This window comes from Cherax quadricarinatus, chromosome 49, assembly GCF_038502225.1.
Source record: "Cherax quadricarinatus isolate ZL_2023a chromosome 49, ASM3850222v1, whole genome shotgun sequence".
Lineage (NCBI taxonomy): Eukaryota > Metazoa > Arthropoda > Malacostraca > Decapoda > Parastacidae > Cherax > Cherax quadricarinatus.
Window position 1 is genome coordinate 12,251,169 of NC_091340.1, and position 10,993 is coordinate 12,262,161.

Below are 10,993 nucleotides of genomic sequence, written 5' to 3' on the forward strand. Positions count from 1 at the left end.
CCAAAACTATATCCCCACATGCTTTTAACATTTCTATCTTTATCCCATCAATCCCGGCTGCCTTACCCCCTTTCATTTTACCTACTGCCTCACGAACTTCCCCCACACTCACAACTGGCTCTTCCTCACTCCTACAAGATGTTATTCCTCCTTGCCCTATACACGAAATCACAGCTTCCCTATCTTCATCAACATTTAACAATTCCTCAAAATATTCCTTCCATCTTCCCAATACCTCTAACTCTCCATTTAATAACTCTCCTCTCCTATTTTTAACTGACAAATCCATTTGTTCTCTAGGCTTTCTTAACTTGTTAATCTCACTCCAAAACTTTTTCTTATTTTCAACAAAATTTGTTGATAACATCTCACCCACTCTCTCATTTGCTCTCTTTTTACATTGCTTCACCACTCTCTTAACTTCTCTCTTTTTCTCCATATACTCTTCCCTCCTTGCATCACTTCTACTTTGTAAAAACTTCTCATATGCTAACTTTTTCTCCCTTACTACTCTCTTTACATCATCATTCCACCAATCGCTCCTCTTCCCTCCTGCACCCACTTTCCTGTAACCACAAACTTCTGCTGAACACTCTAACACTACATTTTTAAACCTACCCCATACCTCTTCGACCCCATTGCCTATGCTCTCATTAGCCCATCTATCCTCCAATAGCTGTTTATATCTTACCCTAACTGCCTCCTCTTTTAGTTTATAAACCTTCACCTCTCTCTTCCCTGATGCTTCTATTCTCCTTGTATCCCATCTACCTTTTACTCTCAGTGTAGCTACAACTAGAAAGTGATCTGATATATCTGTGGCCCCTCTATAAACATGTACATCCTGAAGTCTACTCAACAGTCTTTTATCTACCAATACATAATCCAACAAACTACTGTCATTTCGCCCTACATCATATCGTGTATACTTATTTATCCTCTTTTTCTTAAAATATGTATTACCTATAACTAAACCCCTTTCTATACAAAGTTCAATCAAAGGGCTCCCATTATCATTTACACCTGGCACCCCAAACTTACCTACCACACCCTCTCTAAAAGTTTCTCCTACTTTAGCATTCAAGTCCCCTACCACAATTACTCTCTCACTTGGTTCAAAGGCTCCTATACATTCACTTAACATCTCCCAAAATCTCTCTCTCTCCTCTGCATTCCTCTCTTCTCCAGGTGCATACACGCTTATTATGACCCACTTCTCGCATCCAACCCTTACTTTAATCCACATAATTCTTGAATTTACACATTCATATTCTCTTTTCTCCTTCCATAACTGATCATTTAACATTACTGCTACCCCTTCCTTTGCTCTAACTCTCTCAGATACTCCAGATTTAATCCCATTTATTTCCCCCCACTGAAACTCTCCTACCCCCTTCAGCTTTGTTTTGCTTAGGGCCAGGACATCCAACTTCTTTTCATTCATAACATCAGCAATCATCTGTTTCTTGTCATCCGCACTACATCCACGCACATTTAAGCAACCCAGTTTTATAAAGTTTTTCTTCTTCTCTTTTTTAGTAATTGTATACAGGAGAAGGGGTTACTAGCCCATTGCTCCCGGCATTTTAGTCGCCTCATACGACACGCATGGCTTACGGAGGAAAGATTCTTTTCCACTTCCCCATGGACAATAGAAGAAATAAAAAAGAACAAGAGCTATTTAGAAAAAAGAGAAAAACCTAGATGTATGTATATATATATATGCATGTGCGTGTCTGTGAAGTGTGACCAAAGTGTAAGTAGGAGTAGCAAGATATCCCTGTTATCTTAGCGTGTTTATGAGACAGAAAAAGAATAAGAAACCAGCAATCCTACCATCATGCAAAACAGTTACAGGTTTTTGTTTCACAGTCATCTGGCAGGACGGTAGTACTTCCCTGGGTGGTTGCTGTCTACCAACCTACTACCTATATATATATATATATATATATATATATATATATATATATATATATATATATATATATATATATATATATATCTGTATGGCATCCCTATCAAACAATCTCCTGAGGTTTGAGGTCAGAATATGTAAGTAGCGCGGAGGGCGCATTCTGACCTCCAGGGACTAACGTATATCACATATAAATCCACACGGTTTATTTTCACTTTGAAGTTACTAAACCCACACTGGTAGAACCTGTGGTCTCATAAACCCACACTGGTAGAACCTGTGATCTCATAAACCCACACTGGTAGAACCTGTGATCTCAAACCCACACTTGTAGAACCTTTGGTCTCATAAACCCACACTGGTAGAGCCTGTGGTCTCATAAACCCACACTGGTAGAACCTGTGATCTCATAAACCCACACTGGTAGAGCCTGTGGTCTCATAAACCCACACTGGTAGAACCTGTGATCTCATAAACCCACACTGGTAGAACCTGTGATCTCATAAACCCACACTGGTAGAACCTGTGGTCTCATAAACCCACACTGGTAGAACCTGTGATCTCAAACCCACACTGGTAGAACCTGTGGTCTCATAAACCCACACTGGTAGAACCTGTGATCTCAAACCCACACTGGTAGAACCTGTGGTCCCATAAACCCACACTGGTAGAACCTGTGATCTCAAACCCACACTGGTAGAACCTGTGGTCCCATAAACCCACACTGGTAGAACCTGTGGTCTCAAACCCACACTGGTAGAACCTGTGATCTCATAAACCCACACTGGTAGAACCTGTGGTCTCAAACCCACACTGGTAGAACCTGTGGTCCCATAAACCCACACTGGTAGAACCTGTGGTCTCATAAACCCACACTGGTAGAGCCTGTGGTCTCAAACCCACACTGGTAGAACCTGTGGTCCCATAAATCCACACTGGTAGAACCTGTGATCTCATAAACCCACACTGGTAGAACCTGTGGTCTCAAACCCACACTGGTAGAACCTGTGGTCCCATAAACCCACACTGGTAGAGCCTGTGGTCTCATAAACCCACACTGGTAGAGCCTGTGGTCTCATAAACCCATTCTGACAGAACCTGTGGTCACATAAACCCACACTGGTAGAACCTGTGATCTCATAAACCCACACTGGTAGAGCCTGTGGTCCCATAAACCCACACTGGTAGAACTTGTGATCTCATAAACCCACACTGGTAGAACCTGTGATCTCATAAACCCACACTGGTAGAACCTGTGATCTCATAAACCCACACCGGTAGAACCAGTGATCTCATAAACCCACACTGGTAAAACCAGTGATCTCATAAACCCACACTGGTAGAACCTGTGATCTCATAAACCCACACTGGTAGAACCAGTGATCTCATAAACCCACACTGGTAGAGCCTATGGTCTCATAAACCCACACTGGTAGAACCTGTGATCTCATAAACCCACACTGGTAGAACCTGTGATCTCATAAACCCACACTGGTAGAACCTGTGGTCTCATAAACCCACACTGGTAGAACCTGTGATCTCATAAACCCACACTGGTAGAGCCTGTGGTCTCATAAACCCACACTGGTAGAACCTGTGATCTCATAAACCCACACTGGTAGAACCTGTGATCTCATAAACCCACACTGGTAGAACCTGTGATCTCATAAACCCATACTGGTAAAACCTGTGATCTCATAAACCCACACTGGTAGAACCTGTGGTCTCATAAGCCCACACTGGTAGAACCTGTGGTCTCATAAACCCACACTGGTAGAACCTGTGATCTCATAAACCCACACTGGTAGAACCTGTGGTCTCAAACCCACACTGGTAGAACCTGTGGTCTCATAAACCCACACTGGTAGAACCTGTGGTCTCATAAACCCACACTGGTAGAACCTGTGGTCTCATAAACCCACACTGGTAGAACCTGTGGTCTCATAAACCCACACTGGTAGAACCTGTGGTCTCATAAACCCACACTGGTAGAACCTGTGGTCTCATAAACCCACACTGGTAGAACCTGTGATCTCATAAACCCACACTGGTAGAACCTGTGGTCTCATAAACCCACACTGGTAGAACCTGTGGTCTCATAAACCCACACTGGTAGAACCTGTGATCTCATAAACCCACACTGGTAGAACCTGTGGTCTCATAAACCCACACTGGTAGAACCTGTGGTCTCATAAACCCACACTGGTAGAACCTGTGGTCTCATAAACAAGACAAAACATTTCTAAAGGATACGGGAGGCAGGAATTTATTAAGTACACAAAACGAAAAAAAAAAAAACCAAAGTAACAGACAACGGAAAAACCATAAATTTAATTGCGAGTTCAGTCTGTACTTTAAGGTACTGAGGCAGGGCGTAGCAGTGTTGCCGCATTCATAATGACCACTTGTATTATTATTGCTACTATTTTAATTTTATTAATATTTTATTACTATTATTATTATTATTATTATTATTATTATTATTATATTATTTTATTATTTTGATTTTTATTATTATATATGGGGAAGCTTAAGAGTGGGTAGGCTTCTACAGCTCCATCGAAAATGCAATTTTTTTTTTACTTTTGCCCATCCTAGTGTTAATTTATTATACACAGTCCATACTGTGCAACAAGGTCAGCAAAATCAATTCCACAAATAATAAGGAAAAAAAGATACAAGCTCATAACATGTTTTCCTGTGACATTTCGCTCTCAAGAGCTTCATCAACTCCAATATTTGATGAGTGAAGCTTTATCCCAGCAAAAGCTCGTTCTGCACCTGTATCTTTTCTTCATTACTCCTGGCAGTACGACTGTCTCTGCAAATTCTAAAAGTATTCAGAAGGGAGTTTAAAAAGTATTTATCGTAGCTTTCATCATGAGTGTAACACAATTCCGTCCATAGTAGAGTCAGCTACTTACAGCACTGCAGATGTAATCGACTAACCAGTAACCACAAGACCCCAAAGCTGTGAAAGAGACCGTTGACTCACCCAACACGAATGCACGCACAAGACAACACATACAACCAACCTCACTTGCTTGAACATGCGGAGGAACCAACAGGGAGCCTTGTATAACGCCGCTTGTGTTGTCATGTTTCGTGCAAGTTCACTACAAGACTGGTCTTGAAACACTAGCCGCTTGGAAACTATTCGCAGGTTGTTTCTAAGTTTCTTGCACACTAGAACAGCAAAAAGCAATGCAGGCAAAAAAACTGGTAGCATCCCTTCTGTTTTGAGCTGCTAAAGGACTTTGTGAAGGTCTGGCCACACACAGCTGTCCAACTCCCAGCTCGCTAAGTCTCCTACTTAACGCACAATAAATAAGAACATGTAATTACGCAAGTGTATGCAGATGAAAAAGCAAACAGTAGTGACACAGGGGTTAAGTTATGGTTTAATATTTAACACACGTAATAATTCAGTTGATCGTAGTGTGTATTTCTCAAGCAGTGACCTTCACCTCTTAAGGAGAAGCATGTCTCTCTCAACTGGCCAACATTTCAACACTTTTTTTTTCTAACTTGCTGTTGCCGTTAGTAGGTTTCTTTAAAACTAAACACAACACTATTGTACAGATTATTGTATCCTATGATGACAGTGTAAGAATACGTCTTCGCCTGGTTTATTATTTAGAGGTGTTCCAACACACTTACCATTGTGCTGGAGGGGAACGTGCAGCAGCCATCTATTAAGACCCAGGACGGAGGCGTCAGCGCAGAAGGATGTACCGACTGCTTCCAGCAATAGTCACTCCTACTAATAACTTCTTGCTTCCACCTCACAGTACACTTCTTGAACCCCTATAGCAGACATCACGTCTGCCAATTGACTACAAAACATTCTTCTTCACACACTTTCAATTGAAGGTTTCCCCTGGTTTTATTTATCCATTTCTTAGGAAACTAGTGGCAAGACTGTGATTCTTTAGAGGAAGAGGTTGTAGTACTTGTCAACACGTGTGCACTTAGAACTAGTACACAGAGCGAAGCTTCCTCACGCCCCGCCTTCCTTAAGAACACTGACGGCCGGACGTGTGGGCAACCCGTCCCTACCTCCATTTGCCACTCCTTTCCACAACCAACATATTTTTATACAGTTACTCTATCAATCCACTTCGAATCGCTCGCTTTTTTTGCATATTGCATGACAGACGGCAATCGCCAAATCACAAAGATTAGTTATCGGTAAATATCTAAACTACAAATAAATGTAAATAAAGAAAAGTTGAGACCTGAATTGATCAGCTGACTGAGCCTGGGTAAAGACCCCAAGTGAAGTAGGAAGCAGCAGCCAGACGCCACCAACCACCATAAAGTAACTAGTCCAATTTGTTGTGGCCAGGAATACCCCTTCAGAACTACAACACCTTGATACACCGAATGCCATCGAAGGTTACTTACAGCCCCGTGAAGCAGTGTTCACGCTATTGCTTGAGTGTCCTCAACTGTGCTACCCCCGAAGCCAGTCCATAAAAAGCCATCCGTCCACTCACTGACCATGTTAGTTCTGAGAAAACTCTCAGTGTTTCGTTTTCAGACTTTTGGGTTGCAGAGGATAATATAGATATGCTTCTGTAAATGAATGAAGGGTTTACTTTCAGTGTTACTGAAAACTGGAATAAGCTTATGTATAATCCCCCAACATCCATCAGTGTTCATTTTTGTATCATAACGATGTGTTCACTCACAGGAAGATTTTCCCTGCTCAATACTGTGACAGAATGTTCACTCAACGATGACTGGCACTGCTCAGTAGTATTTATGACGTATGTTCACTCACAGAATGAGTGGCACTACCCAATACTGTATTTATAGTATGAGTAGTGCTGTCTCAATGGTGGTATCTTTGCTCGAAGGACGAAAGATCCTGCGTGAATCTTTCTTTAACGTGGTTGCATGTTTACTCACAGGATGAATAAGTGCCAGATGCTGTCTTTAAGACGCTATGTTTACTCACAGGATGAGTGACCCTGCGTAATATCTTTATGAATGTATCTTTATCTTGACTCACCAAATATGTGCCACAGCCCAGTGCTCTCTTTATAATGGTACGTTCACTCACAGAATTAATCGCACCGCTCATTACTGTCATTAAGATGCTATGTTCATTGAAAAAGTGGCACTGCCCTGTGTTATTATATTCAGTAAAAGTGCAAAACGGCACTTTCCATTAGAATTCTCCAATCGGGGGGAGGGGGGAAGAATTAAATGCTTATTTAATTTTCTATATTGGCTCTTCATAATTTTCTCTTGCCACTTTCTAACTACAGCTAAACCAATTTACCTCACCCAGTCTAGATAATATCTTTATACATACGATGCCAAGCCCATGATGATCCTTTTCAAATCACTTGTTCTCTCTAGGCTGGAATACTGCTGTACATTAACATCTCCATTCAAAGCAGGTGAAATCGCAGATCTAGAGAGTGTACAGAGATCCTTTACTGCACGTATAAGTTCTGTCAAGCACCTTAACTACTGGGAACGCTTGGAAGCACTTGACTTGTACTCGTTGGAATGCAGGAGGGAGAGATATATCATAATCTACACTTGGAAAATCTTGGAAGGAATGGTCCCAAATCTGCACACAGAAATCACTCCCTACGAAAGTAAAAGACTGGGCAGGCGATGCAAAATGCCGCCAATAAAAAGTAGGGGCGCCATTGGTACACTAAGAGAAAACACCATAAGTGTCCGGGGCCCAAAACTGTTCAACAGCCTCCCATCAAGCATTAGGGGAATTGCCAATAAACCCCTGGCTGCCTTCAAGAGAGAGCTGGACAGATACCTAAAGTCAGTGCCGGATCAGCCGGGCTGTGGCTCGTACGTCGGACTGCGTGCGGCCAGCAGTAACAGCCTAGTTGATCAGGCCCTGATCCATCGGGAGGCCTGGTCATGGACCGGGCCGCGGGGGCGTTGATCCCCTGAATAACCTCCAGGTATACGAAGGCGAAGAATCACAGAGCTGCTGAGAGGGGCCAATATATCTGAAATATGAAGGGAGGCACTGGTCAGTGAAATAGCAAATATCGAACTTAAGCTGAAGAAATCTTACAGGAGACAAGAATCTCAGGAAAAGCTAGAAGCCATAAAGGAAAATGGAAAAAAATACTTCTTCTCTTATGCCAAATCTAAGGAAAAAACAGTATCCAGTATTGGGACCCTGCTGAGGCGAGATGGGACATTCACAGATGACAGCCAAGAAATGAGATACTAAAGTCCCAGTACGACTCAGTGTTCAGCGAGCCGTTACCCAGACTAAGGGTCACCAATCTAAATGATTTTTTTACGAAGGCGACCCAAAATTTGGTCATCTAAAAAATCTCTGATATTATCCTAACGCTACAAGACTTTGAAAAGGCAATAAATGACATGGCCATGCACTTTGTCCCAGGCTCAGACTCATGGAACTCAGTGCTCATCAAGAGCTGCAAGAAGCCCCTGTTACGTGCCTTCAGCATTCTATGGAAAGAGAGCATGGACACATGGGTCATCCCACACTCACTAAAAACAACAGATATATCCCCACTCTACAAATGGGACAGTAAAGCAATTGCGAAGAACTACAGACCGATAGCACTAACATCCCATATCATAAACATCTTTGAAAGGGTTCTAAGAAGCAAGATCGCCAACTACCTATATACCCATCAATTACATAACCCAGGGCAGCACGGGTATAGAGCAGGTCGCTCTTGTCTGTCCCAGCTACTGGACCACTATGACAGAGTCCTGGATGCTATAGAGGGTAAACAAAATGCAGATGTAGTATACACAGACTTTGCAAAAGCCTTCGATATGTGTTACCACGGTGTAATGGCGCACAAAATGCGTGATAAAGGAAAAACAGGAAAAGTCGGTAAATGGATCTATAACTTCCTAACACAAAGAGTAGTAGTAAACAGAGTAAAGCCTGAGGCAGCTACGGTGAAATGCTCTGTTCCACAAGGCACAGTACTCGCTCCCATCCTATTCCTCATCCTCATATCTGATATAGACAGAAATGTAAACCATAGCTCCGTGTCTTCCTTTGCGGATGACACCCGAACTGCTATGACAGTGTCCTCCATCGAAGACTCCGAAAGACTCCTAGCGGACATCAACCAAATCTTCAAATGGGCCACTCAAAACAATAAGAAGTTCAATGAAGGGAAATTTTAAATACTCACATACGGAAAACTTGAAGAAATTAAAACTGTATCAGGGTATACAACAAATTCTAACCATACAATAGAGCGAAAAAGTAATGTGAAGGACCTGGGAGTGATAATGTCAGAGGATCTCGCTTTCAAAGACCACAACAATGTATCGACCGCATCTGCTAGAAAACTGTTAGGATGGATAATGAGAACCTTCAACACTAGGGACGCCAAGCCCATGATGATTCTCTTCAAATCGCTTGTTCTCTCTAGGTTGGAATACTGTTGTACACTAACTGCCCTCTTCAAGGCAGACGAAACTTCTGACCTGGAGAGTGTACAAAGAACTTTCACGGCACACACAAGTACGATAAAGCACATAAAATCACTGGGAACGGTTGAAGTCCCTTGATTTGTATTCCCTGGACCGCAGGCATAAGAATTGCATGATAATATACATTTGGAAAACCCTAGAGGGATTAGTACCAAACTTGCACACGAGAATCACTCTCTATGAAAGCGAAAGTCTCAGCAGGAGATGTAACATTCCCCCCAATGAAAAGCAGGGGCGCCACGAGTACATTGAGAGACAACAAAATAAGTGTCCGGGGCCCAAGACTGTTCAACAGCCTCCCAGCATACATAAGGGGGATTACCAATAGACCCCTGGCTGTCTTCAAGAAGGCACTGGACAGGCACCTAAAGTCAGTATCTGACCAGCCGGGCTGTGGTTCGTACGTTAGTTTCCGTGCGACCAGCGGTAACAGCCTGGTTGATCAAACCCTGATTCATTACGAGGCCTGGTCTTAGACCGGGCCGAGGGGGCGTTGACCCCTGAAACCCTCTCCAGGTACACTACAGTACATGCACAAGTTATACAGGTCTAGCTGACATCAATAACATACTACTATATAGAATGCCGCTTGTTATGCTGAACATTTCGGGCTAATTAGGTCAATTTTGTCCCAGGATGCGACCCACACCAGTCGACTAACACCCAGGTACCCACTTAATACTTTGCACCTCGCTCTCATATCTCCACGACGCCCCTGATGTAATTCTCTCACCACCGCATCACACAGGTCCAAACATCCATATCATCCTTAAATCATTCTTGAAGAAACACTTGTGCAATATTTGGAAATCTTTACTGAGGCAACGTTTCGCCAGCCAATGGCTTTTTCAGTCCAGTGCAGAGAATAACAGAGGAAGATGAGGAGTAGTATGTGGTAATCAGTCCTTCAGCCTGGAGTCAATGTATTCAGTCCATCATTCTTGAGACTGACGGCCTAAACATCTTCCTCTGTTATTGTCTGTATTGAGCTGAAGAAGCCACTGGCTGGTGAAACATTTCCTCAATAAAGATTCCAAAATGTTGCTCAAGCTTCTCATTTCTCACCTTGTTGGTTTCCAAAACCATTTTCATCACACCATTCTTGAACCATCCCTACACTATCACATCATTCCCAAACTTGTCCACAAGATACTGCGTCCTACTTCCCCACCATGTTGCCTGCCTCTACCAGGCCCCACCCACCTCGCTGCCCTCTGCACCCTTCTGGTCACGACGCGCTGATGTACGACTGGAATTAAGGCAGGATAATAGGTAGTGGTTGTTCCCTATAGCCGAAGCTCTCGACCCGTCTTCAGGTCATCGCTTCCTTAGCTGCACTGATGCAAGTTTGCTGAGGTTCAGTGTGTTGCACGTTAGGAAAAAAAGATCTTATTCAGCATATTACTCACACAGAGTTGTGATAGTAGCTTCAGATATTTTCCTGGAGAGTGTTACACTAGTAGGAATCATGCAGCTCCTGGGGGATGAGACCTGCGGGGGGGGAATCAAGTTTGATGAATAGAAGAGAAGAATTGTTTCAACTCCGTGAATCAAGAACCCTTCACCAGCATTTGAGGTTCTATTAAGAGAATCATTATT

The 10,993-nt window shown here is 42.9% G+C and overlaps 1 protein-coding gene across 2 annotated transcripts in view; it reads right to left on the reverse strand.

Annotated features, from left to right (window-relative positions):
- LOC128697001 (leucine zipper putative tumor suppressor 3) overlaps positions 1-5,925 on the reverse strand; it is a 273,151-nt gene extending 267,226 nt beyond the window's left edge. For both annotated transcript variants that reach the window (XM_070095200.1, XM_070095198.1), the window contains exon 1: positions 5,576-5,925. The gene's annotated coding sequence lies outside the window, so the exon portion shown is untranslated. The remainder of the gene's footprint in view (positions 1-5,575) is intronic.
- Positions 5,926-10,993: the final 5,068 nt, after the last annotated feature.